Source organism: Polypterus senegalus, chromosome 1, assembly GCF_016835505.1.
Source record: "Polypterus senegalus isolate Bchr_013 chromosome 1, ASM1683550v1, whole genome shotgun sequence".
Classification (NCBI taxonomy): Eukaryota; Metazoa; Chordata; class Cladistia; order Polypteriformes; family Polypteridae; genus Polypterus; species Polypterus senegalus.
In genome coordinates, this window is record NC_053154.1 from 62814562 (window position 1) to 62832543 (window position 17982).

Sequence of the window (17982 nt, forward strand, 5' to 3'; positions counted from 1 at the left end):
TTCATGTAGTTTTATGTTTCATGTAGTATAAAAATGAATTCACGATTTTCTTCATTATCCATTGACTGCATAGCCACACAGAGTACAACAAGCATGCAACTTGTTCTGTGCATCTTTGGCAGTTTATATTGTTAGATGTTCATAAGCAGTTGTGGCTTAATAATTACTGACAAAATGGCAACTGGGGCCCAATGCAGAGTTGATTCGTGACTTGCACCTGATGCTGCCAGGATAATCCTTACCATGAACTGGAATAAGTGAGTTTAATGATGGATGGATTATCAAGGGAAATCTTCTGATAATGCAGTACACCATTAAATTTATAAATACAACATTTATGAACTATACAATTATATAGTGACTAGCTGTGTTACTCAACTAAGATAAGTTGACATCCAAGTAATCAGCGTAGACCTAAGTGTATTGTTTGCTATGTTCCCTGCAATGTATATGTCTCTGTTATATGCCATTTCGTATGGGATTCATAAAAGCAGTGCTAATGTTTGTGATATGCCACCTATTGGAATGACAAATGCAATGCATTTTATTACTAAAAATGTGTGGTGCACCATCTTTTAGAATGACAGAGACACGGCAACCAGACTGCCATACAAAAAGGCAGAAAGACAGTTCTTATGTGTGAGTAGGGGTTTGTTGGTTGCTTTATTATTTATGTATTGTTTATATATTTCTCTTTCTCTCTCTCGAGCTTCTGTAAATTTCTAATTTCCCATTAGTGACAAATGGAGTACTTCTGTCTGTTATTTAAGTGGATTTATTTATTTATTAATGAAAGTATGGATATTCTGTTATCTATCAATTTTGTGTATTGTTGCAGAGGCAATATTAATATATCAACAGATGTATATAAATCAAAGTTGTATTAGTATATTCATGTATTTTCCTTTACCTTTAGAATCTTTTATCACTTATAGACTAATGTTTACTTTGAATTCATCTCTAATTTTTAATGGAATAGCACAAAACCTACAAATTTTATTTTTGAAGTATTTTATGTTAAGAGAAACTCCTCCTTTCATTTCCAGTTTTGTGCTCCTCCAAGTAACAGAAAAAAAAATTTTTTAAAGAGAAAGCAGCTCTCCATCAACTATTCATTTCTATTTCAGCACAATGGCACCCTTGGAAACTCAAGAAAATTATGTTTTTCAACCAATTCTCCCAGCTCAGACTCCACAGGTGGGTAACTATTTTTAAACCTGGCATATTTGTCTTTTTTTGCTTCTTCTTGCCTTTTCTCTGATTTGTCTCTTTCCTGACAGATATGCCATTTCACTAATATTTTTCTCATATTTAAATTTGGTGTTTTTACAATGTTACCTGGGCAAACAGTATTAGGCATCCTTCTTCCTCATTTAAGGTCTTCTTTCTGAAGAGTTAGCAGTAAACAATTGTTGACATAATTCTGTTTTTTATGTTATACTAGCTATCCCCCGCAGCTCTGCCCGCGTAGTAGTGAAAGAGGAAAAACTTTAAAAATCAATAAACAAAAGGTATTGCTAGACTGACTGACTCTCCACTCCTGAAGTCACACTTCCCCGTCACCTCGGCCTGCAGACTCTGTATTGGATTAACGAGAATATATCACTGATGCAAGCAAAATATGATTCTTAGCGCAATGGGAGAAGTCGCAAAATCAATGTTCAAGCAAATTCTAGAAAAAGAAACAATCTAAATCCATTAAGTAGTTCTCTCGTTTGCTAGCTAAGTGGAGGTAAGGTACGCCCCGAGGTTGGCGAATGAGTGAGGAGGGCCCCATCCCCCTCCCCTATGCCCGCTGCATGTCTCTCGGATTCACACAAATAAATCAGTACCACAATCAAACTATGATACATAGCGCCAGGGGCGGTCCTAGCTTGTTTGGTGCCCTGGGCGAACACCCCCTCTGGCTAAGCGTTTTAATAAACAATGAAAAAATACAGTGCAATAAAACAAACTACAGTATTGGAAATGTAATGTCTAACAAAGACAAAATCAAATTTTACATTTATACAGCACCAAAATATTTCGTTATAGTGTAAAGAATTTTCACTTTAGTAGCATCTCCAGTCATCAGTTCACCAGGTCACTAAAAACTACATAAACCTTTTCTCTCAGAGCTGCAGTCAGTTTATTATTTCGGGTTAACTTTCCCCGCCTACCACTCTCCACTACGCGAGTCAATTGCATTAGTAAGTTAGCACGCAAACATATATATCCATACAAATAAAAAACTCTTACTAACTTAAATCATTTTATCAACATGTTCAAAATCTCATTGACGATATTTTACCGTTTTAAAGCATGTAATGTGCACTCCAATTATGGCGAATTTACTAACCTGTGATAAAGAATAGAGAGAACACACGCATTGCCCTGGCGTCAGCTTCACACAGGAGAATTTATTCTTCCTGTTTGCTGTACTCTGCTCTATGCTGCTCGTGCAAGGAGCGCCTATCTAACGATTTCTGCGATTTCGCACAACCCAGGAAAAATTAATTGTGACATAATGGGCTTGGATTGGCAATATTATGAATGTAATTTGCTTTATTTGGAAGCACCGCCCCCTTTCAACAGGTTGTATGTGAGACTTCAGCAAAGCACAGCAGCAAGCAGGTGCACCGAGGGCCCTTGCGCTCACTTCCCTCTTGTATGGGTATGATTGAATTTAGAAAACACATCAGTGCAAATTATACGTCTAAATTATAATGTCTGGTGCTTTTGTGTTTGTTTTTATTTTGTTTTATTTTGCGAGCTGGTTATTAGATGCCGCGCCAGCCAGCCAGAGAATTCCCTGCTGCCCCTCTCCTCCCTGTGCTGCAAGCAGCAGGCGCACCTCGCAAATGGAGGGCGCTCTTTTACTCCTTACAAATGGGCAATAGAAAGCCGATCAGTGCCCATGCAATCCCAAAAATGCTCTGGCATGATGTCGGGGCAGCATGGGCGCGTGCAAAAAAAAAAAATTTGCCGATACCCAAGATGCTGCCCCCACCACGATGCCGCCCTGGGCAACGGCCCATGTTGCCCATATCAAAAACTGCCACTGCATAGCTTGATAAGAGGGATCACAAAATCAACCGGAATGTTCAAGCAAATTATAGAATTAAACCCGATCTAAATCCGTTAAGCAGTTCTCTCATGAAAAGCGGACAGACAGACAGATGCTGGATTTTATATGTATAGAGATAACACCAAATGAATATTTGGATGTTTTAGTTTGTGTAAACAAGTATAGTGTGTCGCATTTACTACAACACTAGTCTGAGAAGTCTTCTCCCAAGAACATGTAACTGTTATTACAGTTTTATTATATACTAGTCCTTCTAACAAACATATAAACTGCAGACGGAGAACGTGAGTACTGAATTTTATAAATACATAAAGAATCAGTATAGCTATTCTTTTCAATTAAAAAAACAGTTGCTAAATACCAAAATCATCACTAAAAGAGTAAAAGAAATAATCATGGAGACTTGTGATACTAGCCAAGCTTATGTTTCAAAGAAAAATTATTCCACATATATAGGCATGGTCTCTAATGAACAGGAAATATTAGACTTGAACTTCAGCCATGCAAAATAAATTATTGTAATTTCTTGCTTTCTCTGGAGTCTTTCTGACCACTTTTAATGTTAGTTATCTTCATAATTAAGTAATATAAGAATATTCCTTTGTAAAAATGTTATTAAAAAAATCTTATGTTTTCATTATGAGCTCCTTGCAGTCTGGAAGATGAGAACCTTAAGAAATTTACAAATATTAAATCAGATACAGACAGTATTTATTAGTTCTATGCTTATATGCTTATAGATAAAGATATACAAGAAGAAAACCATTGACTCATAACATTTAAGAAATCAATAATTGTATTAAAATTCAGTGCAGCTCAGATCTCTGTAGAAAAGCCCATAAGAAACCTTGCTATTTAAATATTCTGTATTTCCAGAAAATATTTGTTCTCTGATTTTCTTCTTTTTGAAGGCAAGTTTTGTTGATGCTTTTCTAATGAAACTGTTTGCTTATTTTAGATGTAAAGCAGTTTTCCTGTTTGAAATAGTGAGAAAGTAAATAATACTGGGCGGCAAATATACAGGCGATAAGAACCTGGACACAAATAGAAGAACATACACAGGCATGGACCGCAATAGAAGTAAAATCCTGCAGTACTTCTTTGTATTCCCTGCTCTGCGCTCCAATAAACACACGTTATCGGCAATACACTAATAACCCAATTGTGCTCCACTCACTTAGAATCTGGAACCAATGTAGAAAGCATTTTAAGACGGAGAAATTTGGACTTAACTTGTTGAGAGATCTTTATATAGACAACGTCTTTGCATCCTATGAACAATTACAGTCCAAATTTAACATTCCAGCTACAAATTTCTTTCACTATCTTCAAATCAGGAACTTTGTTAAACAGAACCTTCCAGATTTTCCTCATCTTGCACCCTCATCCATGCTGGAAAAAGTATTTCTCAATTTCAAGGAGTTAGACTCCATCTCTACAATATATAAAATCCTTTTACAATCCCTTCCTTTCAAAGATCCAAGAGGACACTGGGAAAATTACCTCTCAATTAATATATCAGAAAAGGAGTGGAAAGTAGCAATGCAGAGAATTCACTCAAGCTCCATATGCGCAAAGCATACAATTATACAACTCAAAATTATATATCGAAAGCACATCTGTCTCGACTAAAACTCTCCAAAATGTTTCCAGGGCATGATCCAACCTGCTAACGTTGCAACCAAGCCCCAGCCTCACTGGGTCACATGTTCTGGGCCTGCACCAAATTAACATTATTCTGGACAAAAATTTTTAATTACCTCTCAGACAGTCTTGGACTCACAATCCCTCCTAACCCATTAACAGCTGTGTTTGGGGTTCTTCCAGAGGGTCTTAAAGTGGAGAAAGACAAACAAATTGTGATTGCATTCACTACACTGTTGGCACGCAGACTTATTCTGATAAACTGGAAGAACCCAAACTCTCCTCTTTTAAGTCAGTGGGAAACCGATGTGTTATACTATTTGAAATTGGAAAAAATCAAATACTCAGTTAGAGGATCTGTGCAGACTTTTTTCAATACATGGCAGGATCTAATCAGTAATATTTTGAAATGAGTTTATAAAGCACAGAGAATTTGTTGATTTAGGTATTTTTACAAGCCTTAAATTTTACACCATTTGGCTTGCTCTCTCTCAAGGGTGGGGATCGATCTGTGCTTAGCATAATTCTTTTTTGTAAAAACTTGATTACTATGTATTGATTATAATAAAATTAATAAAAAAAAAAAAAAAAATCTTATGTTTTCATTATGAGCTCCTTGCAGTCTGGAAGATGAGAACCTTAAGAAATTTACAAATATTAAATCAGATACAGACAGTATTTATTAGTTCTATGCTTATATGCTTATAGATAAAGATATACAAGAAGAAAACCATTGACTCATAACATTTAAGAAATCAATAATTGTATTAAAATTCAGTGCAGCTCAGATCTCTGTAGAAAAGCCCATAAGAAACCTTGCTATTTAAATATTCTGTATTTCCAGAAAATATTTGTTCTCTGATTTTCTTCTTTTTGAAGGCAAGTTTTGTTGATGCTTTTCTAATGAAACTGTTTGCTTATTTTAGATGTAAAGCAGTTTTCCTGTTTGAAATAGTGAGAAAGTAAATAATCATTAAAGCTAAAAATGTGGTTAATATGCTTTACCCTGAACTAAAGCAATGCGGCAATGGCATTGTGCTTCAGATCACAATATCACTGACCCACTGTGTGACCCTGAGCAAGTCATTTAATCTAGTTGGCCTTCAAAGAATCCAGATATAAACAAATGCATGATCGGGACATATTTGGAAAGCTTATTGCTGGTCTTTTCTTTCAGTGTAAGCTCAGTTGAAATATGTAGTTATTTTAGAGAGACACTACCTCGATTGATCTTTAAATTCACAAATCAGAAAACAGTACTGTTTTGGGGACCTGTCTATTAGTCATCTGGTAAAGATGGTAACATAACAGTTAGAGCTCCAGTTGAAAAAAAGTTGTGTGGAAATGGAAACAAAAATTTCACCATTTTTTTTTTCAAAGACTGGTCTTTTTGTTTGACACTTGCATACTCACAGTATTGATTGTGTAGAAATTGATGCCTTTTAATACAAAACAGTATTCTAATAGCCTTGCAGCATTTAGCCATGAATAATTTTTGGTTGATTTACATGTCAATGATGGTAATCAGTCTATAAAATTACCTCCTGAATTTATTGAAGCTTTATTAACATTTCATTACCTTCCCAAAAATATTCTAAAAAAAGGGATTTCACTTTAACAAATTTCCAACTGAAGAGTTCACTCACCCCATCCTCGCTCAGAATCAAGCTGGAACCACATGTGTGTTGTTGATCATATTGGATCATCTTCCCTTTGCTAATCAGTTTTCCCCACTGGTCCATCACAGTTTGCTAACACCCAAAATTTCCACATAGTAGCTGTCTGTTTTCTGTAGCAATTGGCCCAATTTACCATATTGATACGGTACAGTGCTTGTATGTCCCAGGTTCCAATTCGAGTAAGGCACTAATGACATTTGACCATGTAGGGAGTTGGATGCCCTTTTGGGTTTCTTCCAGTGCCATCACCGAATGGTCAATCCTCTCAAGCCAGATTTGTTGTTTTCAATATTGATTTCATTTCACAGCCGGGCTTGGGATGGTCCATTGTGGAGATCCTAATAAGCAACAATTAACATAAATAAATTCACAAAAAGTCATGTAGTAATTTACAAGGAATGAAGCCTGAATGTGAACCTGAAACTGCCTTTCTTTTCCATTTTGTTGAGATAAATATATTGAATAAAATGAATGCTTTTGTCACAGCATCTTGCCACAGAAAAATAATGACAAGTTGCTCAGATTGGATCAGACTTATTACCTCTGCTCAGGCTGCTCCCAGTGGTGATGCTGCCCCCCAAAGTGGTTCCTAATGACTTGAAATATTGTTCCTCTTCTGTCCTTTTCTTATGATTTCTCTTTACTTCAAATACATGTCTCTGGTAATATTCCTTAAATGCGTGATTCTATTTTAAATCTTTCAAGACTCTAATTTAAATAGCTATCCAGTAATTTATGAAAATAATTAATCTGCTATAACAAATCATCCTCTCTCTGATCTAATTTCTTATCCAGATGAAAATATTTCCCCTGATATAAAAAAGGAAAAAAAATACTTAGTTCATTTAATGAATCGTTTTAAGGATGGAATTTGGCAAATGGTAGACACCAACTCCAGATAGGGTGCCACTCCATAGTCTGCTAACACCAGGCTAATTTAATGCTGCCAATATCTTTGGAAATGTGAGAGGTAAAGCCCACACAGATTAGACGAGATAATGGTAACTTCTCATAGACACAACATGGCTGATTTTTCTTCTCCAGTTCCTGTGAGGCATCAGTGCTCACCAATTCACCCATCTATACTAAACAGATATGTCTGTAACTCAAGGTCAAATACTGCAGCTTATCATAAATTAGTTTCTTGCTTTTTTTTGGTAATATAAGAGTTTTTCATTTAAAAGAATAAAAATACTACCAAAGACAAGTCTGCAGAACAAATTTTTATAAAAGAATATCTTCTTTGTGTTTTTTCTGCATGTAATTTTAATGAAATACTGCACTAGGCTTATGAATGGAAATATTTTTTAATAAATTGAACACATCAAAAATAGCACTGCTGTCTGTCCATCCTGTATGGTACTTACCTTGTATAGTACAGTATGTATGTACATATGTGGGATCATTATAGTGAACTTGACAATGTATTGATATTTTGATAAAAAAGTGAGACTTGTAAAGAGACCAGCTACAGGATGTTATATGGGTTGGAGACGGTGCCACTGACCAGAAAGCAGGAGACAGAGCTGGAGGTGGCAGAGTTAAAGATGTTAAGATACAGTATGCATTGGGTGTGACAAGGATGGATAGGATTAGAAATGAGTACATTAGAGGGTCAGCTCAAGTTGGACGGTTGGGAGACAAAGTCAGAGAGGCAAGATTGTGTTAGTTTGGCAGAGGAGAGATGCTGAGTATATTGGGAGAAAGATGTTAAGGATACAGTTGCCAGGCAAGAGGAAGACCTAAAAGAAGGTTTATGGATATGGTGAGAGAGGACATGCAGGTGATGGGTGTGACAGAGCAAGATGCAGAGGACAGAAAGATATGGAAGAAGATGATTGTGACGATGCAAGTTTCCTGCATGCTCCCATCTTCCGTCCGGGAGCCCTTGAACCCAACACCGTCGGTAATGTCACCGATGAGCTCGGAAGTGAGGCTTAACATATGGAGCAAGGGGATGTTGTAAAAAAGTGCCAAGTGCTTTTATTAATAACATCAACAAAAACAAAGTCCAAATTAAATAAGTGCAGTGCATTCAAAGTCATTAAATAAATAATCCATAAAAACAGAAGTGAAAAGTGGAGGTTAAAATCCAATAGACAAAAAATCCTTTAAAACGAGGTTAAAACAATGCTGGAAGCAGTCTCTTAAAAACACCACAAAGCCTGATGCTTCTTTTACCTGGCCGCTCCCCTTCTTCTCCCATCTGGTCCCCACAACAGGAGAGTCACCCTACCAGCAGCTGACCTTCTTTCCACTCCACTGGTCTGGAGGCCTCCCGATCCCTGGCTTCGGTTGTGCACTCTTCAAAGCGAGACTTGGCTTCCCTGGCAACAAGGATGCCCACGTCAGGGAATTCACCGCCCAAGCCTCCCAACTCCCACTGCCTTCTCGGCCTTACACGTCCAGCCGTCCTAATTCTGGTCACTCCAGCTCCTTAATTGCTCAGCTGGAGTGACCGCTTCCTTCTGCCCCACTGAGTGTCGGCCAAACACCCTTCACAGGGCTCACTTTCCAGCTGCCAGCCTGAAAGCCTTCGCTCGCCCCGGTTCTCTCCACACTGCTTCCTTTCTCACTCCGCAACCTCCGGCTTTCTTTTCTTTTACTCTCTTTCCTTAGCTGCCTTGCACTTCTATTTATAAAGAGGATGTGGCAGCTTACTTAAAGGTTGAGAAACGCTGCCCTAACAGGAGCAGCTGAAAGAAGAAGAAGATTTCAATTTATCTACTTAATAAAAACATGAAAGTACAAAAGATTTTTCCCAGGAATGACATATGGCTAATCATAATTGAGTTTAGTTTGCATGGTTTTGATTTCTTCACATTTTAATGGGATATTTCTTAAGGCTTTTTTAACATGATTCATAATTTGTGTTAACACTTTTGAGAGTTTATATTTACCCTTCATACAACATAGATACTTTCCAGACTTATTCATCCTTCACCCTTAAGAGTTAAAAAAAACGTTCAGAGTTTCATCTTAAAGAACAGCAGAGCAAATTAAACAACACTGAATTAGAGTTAAATCTTTAACACTGGAATGAGAGTTAATTAACACTGGTCAGTGAGAATTATATAAACGCTGTAAAAGTGTTAAAATTGACACTTATAGAGTTGATTTAGAGGTGATTTTGCTGTGTAGACAGAAAGTATCACAATAAAAGTAGTAATTCAAGGACACTATATAAAATAAACGTCCCACAGAGATAGTTCTTCCCTGTCTTTCCCTTTTATCCTGGTCAGGGAAGGTGCTACAAATATACGGACGCCTATCCAACTGCCTGGGACTTCCCGTCCAGGTAGGAACCTTCCTCTCTTTTGGCTGGGATGTCCATCCATCCACCTGGTGAGTCTCATTTGACTTTGGCACCTTTCTCTCTCTCAGTCGAAATGCTTATCTGTCCACTTGGGGTCTCCCATTCAGGTAAGGAACCTTCCCCTCTCTTGGTCAGAATGCTTATCCATGCCATGTGGTACTTGCAACAAGTATGAAGCATTCCATTAAATGTTAACAATGCAAACATCTGGCTTTTAACTGACTGAACTATTCAATCAATTTAACACACTGCAAGCCTGTGTCATACATCTGTAAACAATGTAGCACAATCAAAAATTGCAGGTATTACTTTTGGCTAACAAGGCTCTCACCTTATGTTAAACAATGAACAAACACCATATATGTGTTATCATCTGGTCCATATGAATATTGAAGGTCAAATGGCTCATAAAAATGTAAACTATGTGCCTCAATAACAGTCACAGCAATAACAATAATCTATGACCGATGGATCAAGTACAAAGTAGATATATTCACATACCAACAGAATTCTTGTAATTCTGGAAAAAACTAGAAGCTCATGCTTTACCTCTTTTCAAACAATAAGATGAACTCTATACTCTGTGCCATTAATTTTAACCCAGTTAGTGCAATAGATATTTTCATCCTTTGAAATTTTGAGACAAATGGTCAACTCATCATCAATATCAGACTCTTCCAAACAGCACAAAAACACTGGCCCATACTCTTTGCATTATAATATTAATATGTCCCAATGATACCCATTTGCCAGCTGGTGCTTTTTAGCTAGTGACTTTGTTATATTCTTAAAGTTTTTAAGAATATTTTTGAAATTTTTATGTTTTGCCTCAAACCTCATACTCCTGTAAAAGAGGGCCTATTTTCCTAATACGTACATGAGGAGTAATGTGTCATGAAATGAGGCTTGGGTATTAAATTTGGGTCTGGGTACAACAGCTTAAAAAGTTGGTGTTGTACCTGTATTAAACACGTAAGTGCCACAGTCATGCCATAAGTAACATTTGGAGACAAAAATGATGTTTATTATTTGTAACAAGAGACACAGCATTTCCAGTTTTGATTTACAAGTGGCACGACATCCCCAAACAGCACTGGGGTATTTCTTATAAGGCAGAAAGTTTGAACTGAATTCAACCCCAAACTGTTTCCACTGTGCTCCAAGTTTACATTTGTTGGTTGGTTTTTATGTTCCAAGTATCCATAGTCAAATGAACTTGTTTGTGGAAATAGCTCCTGCTTTGAGGGAAATTATTCTGCCAAATAGGCAATAACTTGAGCTCATATTGAGCCACTACTTCAAGAACATCATGCATGAAAAAATCTGTGAAGAAGTTAGTGTTGAATTTCTCTAGTCTCCATACACATTGTTAAGCTGTGAGTCTGAGTGAAGAGTTTCACAATGCATCTCAAAATTTCACTCATCACGCATTATGACTATGACCATCCTCACTAAACACATATGGAGCATCTGATTTTGATGTTGGAGCATACCTACCTTCCGCTTGGCCAGAGATACCTTACCAACTTTTTACATTTTTGGCAAAGAGATCACAGCTACATTCTTACCCCTGATAGCAAAACAAAAAATATTGTATATCAAGAGGCCCACAAATATGAAAACTATCAATATAAATTGTTCTCAATAGAAATTATTACATTTTTTTTACATTTTTTAATTGATTTTTAAAGTATGTCCTGTTTCACTACTACTCAGGCAGAGCCGCAGGGGACAGCTACTTTGTAATATTTAACACAGATTCTCCAGATAAAGAATTTGGCCATGAAGAAGTAAATCTCTACATGCATTCTAGGTACTCTCAGGGCAATTCTCGAATGGATGACTACTTTCTAAATGCTTTCTAAACCCAGGATAGGAGTTAAATTTGTTTACTACATGTTTCTTGTCCACATATCAATTTAAACTTTGCAGTGGGATAAAGGTTGTGGTGCAACCTTAAATGTGTAATGAGTAACTGACTAGATGCATAGAATGTTTTACATCTAAAAAAGACAAAGGTTTAAATTGCTTTACTTGGTGCAAATCCTATCATTTAGTAGTTTTTCTGTAAGCTCTTTTACTTTTGGGGACTCTCATTTTTCCAACATCTATTCTCTAGATGGTTGCTTCAATGAAAGTATTAAAGTTAAGGAGTGCATTGTCATATATTAAATAAAAAAAAAGTGAGCTTTAAAAAGTTCACTAAATGCACACAGGGAATCAATCGCCTGACAGGGGAGGACTTTCTTGCAAAAGGCTATGTAAAAGTTGACATTCTGCTGTTGGTTTCTTCATACAGCAAGAAGGTATGGCCACCGTCTCTCTGTTTGTGGAAGATGTACATTAATGCTGTTGGCAAGACTATAAAGAAACAAACAAGCATTCCAGTTACAGTTTATTAATATTAACAACTACTAAGCAAATTATTTATTCTGCACAATATTGTTGCTTTATGAAACACAAATCTATCAGCAGTATCTGCACCACTGATTTCTGGCAGCTCTGTCACCTACAGGTTGAGGTGGATGGAAGTGAATAAGCAAAGGCAGAGTGGCCAATTCACTGTCCCAGTCTGAGAATGACAAAGATGGAACTTTAAAGATGAAACTAAATTCTCATCAAATTAACTAACTCATCACTTAAACAAGTTTTTCTCATGTTACACAGATCTTGCATGTTCATGTACCTGTCCTGACATAACACAGTGTAAGAGAATAACATCTTACTTACCTGTCTGTTTCGTTTTCTTCTGACGAAAAAGGTGAATGCAAAGAATGAGTCATAATCAAGCCCATGGCTACCTCAATGATTCTTGGCTTAAGTGCAGTGTCCCACTTTTCTAACATCTAAGAGGCCATTTCAGCACTGAAGTGGAGTGTGAAGTCTTGATTAATCTTTAAAATGCAAAAAGTGAAAACAGTTAGACAATTACATTCAACATTTATGAATATTTATATATATTTTATTATATCAAATATTTGACCAACCTAAAGACAAGTATCTAAAGACAAGTTCATGTCTGTGATGAAACATCTCCTATCATCTTATGGAAGATCTGAGCTTCATTAGAAATATGGGTTAGGAAGGCAGTAGCCCCTCGTACAGCATTTTCATTAAGCTACTCCTTAAGGTCCATATATCTTTTCAAGGAAAGTCCTCCCAAGTCAGAACCAGCATTATTTTCCTTAGTGGAACGATGAGATGTATTCTTCTGCACTGTCTTTAGTCGCCATGCAAGATGGCCAAGTTCCACTATGAGCGTCATTGAAGTGCTCCTGCAAAATTTAGAAACACAAGATTTGTTGATCAAGGTGGTCATAGTTACCGTGAAACAAACACAAATATACAACTACACCTATGAAGCCTTTCTTTGAGAATGTATCCTGCAATGATACAAAAAGTATCACAACACCTAGGGTTTATTGTTCTCTTTGGTTCTGTGAGGAAGTCTTCCTTGAAAAGTTACAAAAACTGTATTATACAGCCTACATACCTTGAAAACTCTGACAAATTTTATGGACTTCAAAAAGAGTCAAGTGGATGAGTCTCAATTTTTCCTTGAAGGCATGCAATTCATGTTTGTTTTAATAAAAGAGACTAAGCAGTGCAAGGAGGGTGACATTTTTGGATAGTGAATTCTAAAAATGTAGCACCTTTGTCTGATAGATGTTGTACAGCACAGTAAGGCCTCTTAACTGAATACGCCATTGTTACGCTAAAGTATGTTAACAAACCCGCTGGCACACAAAGCCCATAGACCTTGTGAATGGGAGAGCCCCTTTGAGCAGTAATCTCAATGAGCCCTATTATGCTTAGGGTATAAAGCTTCCTACTTTTAATCCGTTACATGTCACTTGTTGCTCAAAAGCCCACCAAAGCAAAAGTAAAATGTTTTGGCAAATAATTTTAACCTAGGTTTAAAAGAAAAAACAAGAAAGAGAGAGAACTGAAAAAGAGGTGCTGAACACAAAAACGAGTAGTCAAATTTTAATTTTTCTTTTACTTCAAAGCTGTTTAGTTTACCTAGCAGATGTAGCTGGCAAATTTTAGTTTACAAGCTACATTTAAATTATGGGAAAATGGCACCTAAAACAAACTATTTGAGCATCAGAAAAGGAGAAATTAAAACAATGATGCAGAATATCAATTATGATGCTATTTTGAAAGTTAACATTGACGAATTTAGGTAGCTTCTTTGTTCGTTTATCGTGGCATATACAGGTAAATGCATTTAACTTCAGACAGCTTTGGTCAACTTGTCAAAGGCGAAATAAACTAACAAGTTGGGTAAGGTAGCTAATCCCATAAATTAACCTAGGACACGTTTCATAAAATCTTATTAGGTGAATATATTACAGTACAAGTTTATGTATAATATATTTTAGAAAACATTACACATACTAAAAATTCAATGAATATATATCGGTTTATTTGTTACCTTACCCGCTAAAAATCTCTTCAATTCTGTCAGGTCTCTTTCATCCAACAGGACGAAGAAGTGGGGAGGACCCAAAAAAAACGCTTCAATTCTGACACTATCAAACAACCCATCCTGTGGAAAGGTTTTAACTATAATCAGTGTTAATTACATTTTAATGAATACTGGAATAAGCTCAAGATAAGTCTAGAATTATTATCATTTTAAATTCAACACTGGTGATTTTGCCATGTAGATTAAATGTGTCTTAAATTATGCATTTACTATTATTTTAAAGGAAAATATCAAGGTTCTTGATAAAGACCACAAAGCCTACTGTATTTATGATAAAAATGTGAAGAACTAGTGATTTACTATTTCTGTATATAATGTTTAAGTCTCTATATATTTTTTACAATGTGTTTTTTTTTTTTGCACTCTACTTCATTTATCTCTAAACCAGCTTTAGCCATTACAATGTCACTAAATGTCTGGTGCATTGGAAATAGGACAAACCAAAACCAGGACAGGCCACCATTCCATTTTGGAGTACACTCATATGTACACCCACAGTCCGCCATAAGTAGGAGCCACTAATCAAATAACCTGCGGTCGGCTGGCGCCTTGCTCAGGGTTTTTTTTCCTGCCTTGCGCCATGTGTTGGCTGGGATTGGCTCCAGCAGACCCCCATCACCCTGTAGTTAGGATATAGCAGGTTGGATAATGGATGGATGTACTGATAACAAACACACGGGACATGCTCATGCAATGAAGCCAGAGCATAATGAGACAAACTGAATGGTCATGTTGATAATGTGCAAACTCCACATACTGTAAGCAGTGAACCAAAGTAAATAGAAATGAAAGAAAGCAATATTCCTACCTTCATATGACATTTAGTGACTCCATCACTTCAAAAGCTGACATTCAATTGAAAAAGAACTGTTCTTTGTTTTACTCACAATAATTTTGTCATCAAGTTACCCAAGATGTGTTATATAAAGCTGCAGTATTTTACAGATCTGTTTTTAGGCTTCACTTCCACAATCTGCCTTTTTGTAATTTTGCATGATCAGTTTGTTGTCTTCATTAGTACAACTTACAGCCAGGCCCCTTAACAACATTTGGTTTTCTATCCTGCATTTTCTATCCTACTCTGCAATGTGTTTTACAAGTGTACTCACGGCAATTTTTCTAAACGCTTCTCTGGTGTCCTAAAAGTATTATTTTGTGTCTGATTCTGTCCCATTCACTCTTAAACCTAACATCCCTAACTGTTGTTTTAATGCTATGTTTTAATTTATGTTTTATTATAATGTTTTAAAATCCTCACTTTAAAGATCTTTTTCAGTGTCCGCCAACATGCCGTGTCCACACAGTTATTCTTCATCTTATGTGGCTGCTGGTTTGACACATAATGCCTAAAAACAATGAGATGTAATTAAAACTATTCATAGCTGTCTATGTAGCAGAAACACACATCACAACACATTTGTAATGCAGGACGCCAGCTGAGTGCTGCAAGCGGGACCCACACAACATTTGCATAAGCACTTCATGCTTTGAAAATGTACCATGAGTAAGAAAGACTAAACATTTAAAAATGTTAATGATAATGTAGTAGATCGAGGGGCCAGCACAAGTAACTTGTAAGGATTAAAGCACCTATTCATGGCTGCTTTCTTGGCTCGCTGTACTGACATGGACATGCACACTCAGCTGTCAGTATTAGGCCGGAGTTATACTTTACGCGACGCGACGCATGCTGCAGCGGACGCTCCTGCTACGCAAGCATTGTAGTGTTTATACTTGCGCGCGTACTTTACGTAAATCTGGAGGAATCCACCAGGTGGCAGTGCGAGATATTATCGTGGTGAGAACATGTTCGGCTTCTCTGTGTTGTGAATTGCCTAAAACACCTATTAAATTCCGATAACACCTTACCCCAATATCTCTGAAAAGGATGTTTATTGATTAAATCCATAAATCCAGGGATGTATGTGTCCATTCCAGGAAGCATTGGGCACGAGTGAGAAACAATCCCTGGACAAGGCCTCAGCTCATCGCAAGGTGAATACAAGCACACACATACACTAGCGTCATTTTAGCAGCACCAAATCCCCAAATCTGCATATCTTTGGAAGGAAACCGGAGCTCAGTGTGGAATACAAGCAGGAAATACCAGCAACATAACTCCCTGCGAGACAGCAGTGCTATCGCTCTGCCACCGTGACACCCCCATGTGTGTATTTATTAACAGTACTCATTATTTAAATGAAATTATATGTAAAATGTAACATACACATTTTAATGCATTTCATCATGAAAGTGATATCAAGTATAAATCTAAAGATCCTAAATGTGCAGAAAGTTGGAATATCATACATTTAATTTGTTCTGTTTGGCGATCTATTGCTGCTTTCCACTGCTGAAGCAAAAAGCCGACATACAGATGCATTCGTGGTGCTTTTATATTCAAGCGTTGCATATTCCTGATCGTAATGACACGATACATTTTAAAAGTCTCACATACCATCTTTTGTGCCATCTATTTTTTATTGTTTTACTTTACCTGCTGCCAGGTCCAAGAAGCTCGTAGCGATTAAAAACTGGGATGACGTTTACGACCGTCTGCTTTAATGATAAAGTAAGCTACGAGGTTAAAGTGGACATTTCGAGATTAAAACCGAAATTTCCACTTTAATCACAAAATACACGTTTTCACCGTGTCCTTTATTTTTTTCTCAGTGGCTCAAATATAAGGCTATACATTATGTTGCTGTTGTTAAGTTGCAAAAATTAAAAAATAAAAAAGACATATATAAATGACACGATACATTTTAAAAGTCTCACATACCATCTTTTGTGCCCTCTATTTTTTTTTTGCAACTTCACATCGGCTACATAATGTAGAGCGCTGTATTTGAGCCATTCATCAAACAGCAAAGTGCGCACATCGATCCCCGAATGATCTCCATAGAGGCTTGCTGTCACATGTAGATAGTAAACAGAGACTCTGACGTCACATTCCGACTTTTAGCACACTGCGCCCCCCTGACTTTTTGCTGGTACTACAACTCGCGCACGCGTCACGTTAATTTCTGAGGATCTGCTCAGATGACGCGTGAAATGAACGCTGGGAATGCGTGGCAGCCATGATGCGGGCGCGTACGCGTTCTGAGTGTGAAGTATAAATGAGCCCTTAGACTGAGGACAAGATGGTGATGCAGATACTTCCCTTTTATAGGGTGCAGGTTATTGGGATTTAAAAGGGTTTTATTTTTACAATACCTCAAGTTTTTTTATTTTTGCTGTTGCTACCATAATAATAAAGTATAAAAACGCACATGCAAATGTGCCTATAACAGCCAGAATTATAAAGTTTGAATTTTTTTTTTTAATATACAAACCTGATACATTCCTACAGCCCAAAAAGACTCTTACAGTAGCCCATCAAAATATAAAACTTTGATAGGAAGCAATTTTTCTTAAAAAAAAAAAGTTGCTTTGTAACAGCCTTTTTTGGATTAAATGCAATTATTAGAACCAAGTAGTCTCTCCACAAATTTCTTAAGATTTTACTCACTATGTTAATTCAACGTTCACCCTAAGGCTTGTTTTGTGATAATTTATTTCTTGGCCAAGTCTTTTATTTTTTTATCTTTAATCTTTATTTGCTTATTCCTTAAACTTCAACTGGAATACCAAATCTCTTCAGAGAGCAGGAGCTGTAAAGCTAGATGAGCAGTCACTAAGATTTGTACAACAGTTCCTGGAAACAGCAAGATGGGTGGTGTCAGAGGACCTCAGCTGTCTGGCTGGTTGATGTGTTTAATAATTAACAGCAAATTAAGAGTGT

General features: G+C 36.8%; 1 long non-coding RNA gene across 1 annotated transcript in view; it reads left to right on the top strand.

The window, feature by feature from the left end:
* The window catches only part of LOC120517900, a 96507-nt gene that overhangs the window by 43611 nt on the left and 34914 nt on the right, over positions 1-17982 (top strand). Inside the window, exon 2 of the long non-coding RNA XR_005631132.1 lies at positions 1128-1197. This is a non-coding gene — a long non-coding RNA (uncharacterized LOC120517900). The remainder of the gene's footprint in view (positions 1-1127; positions 1198-17982) is intronic.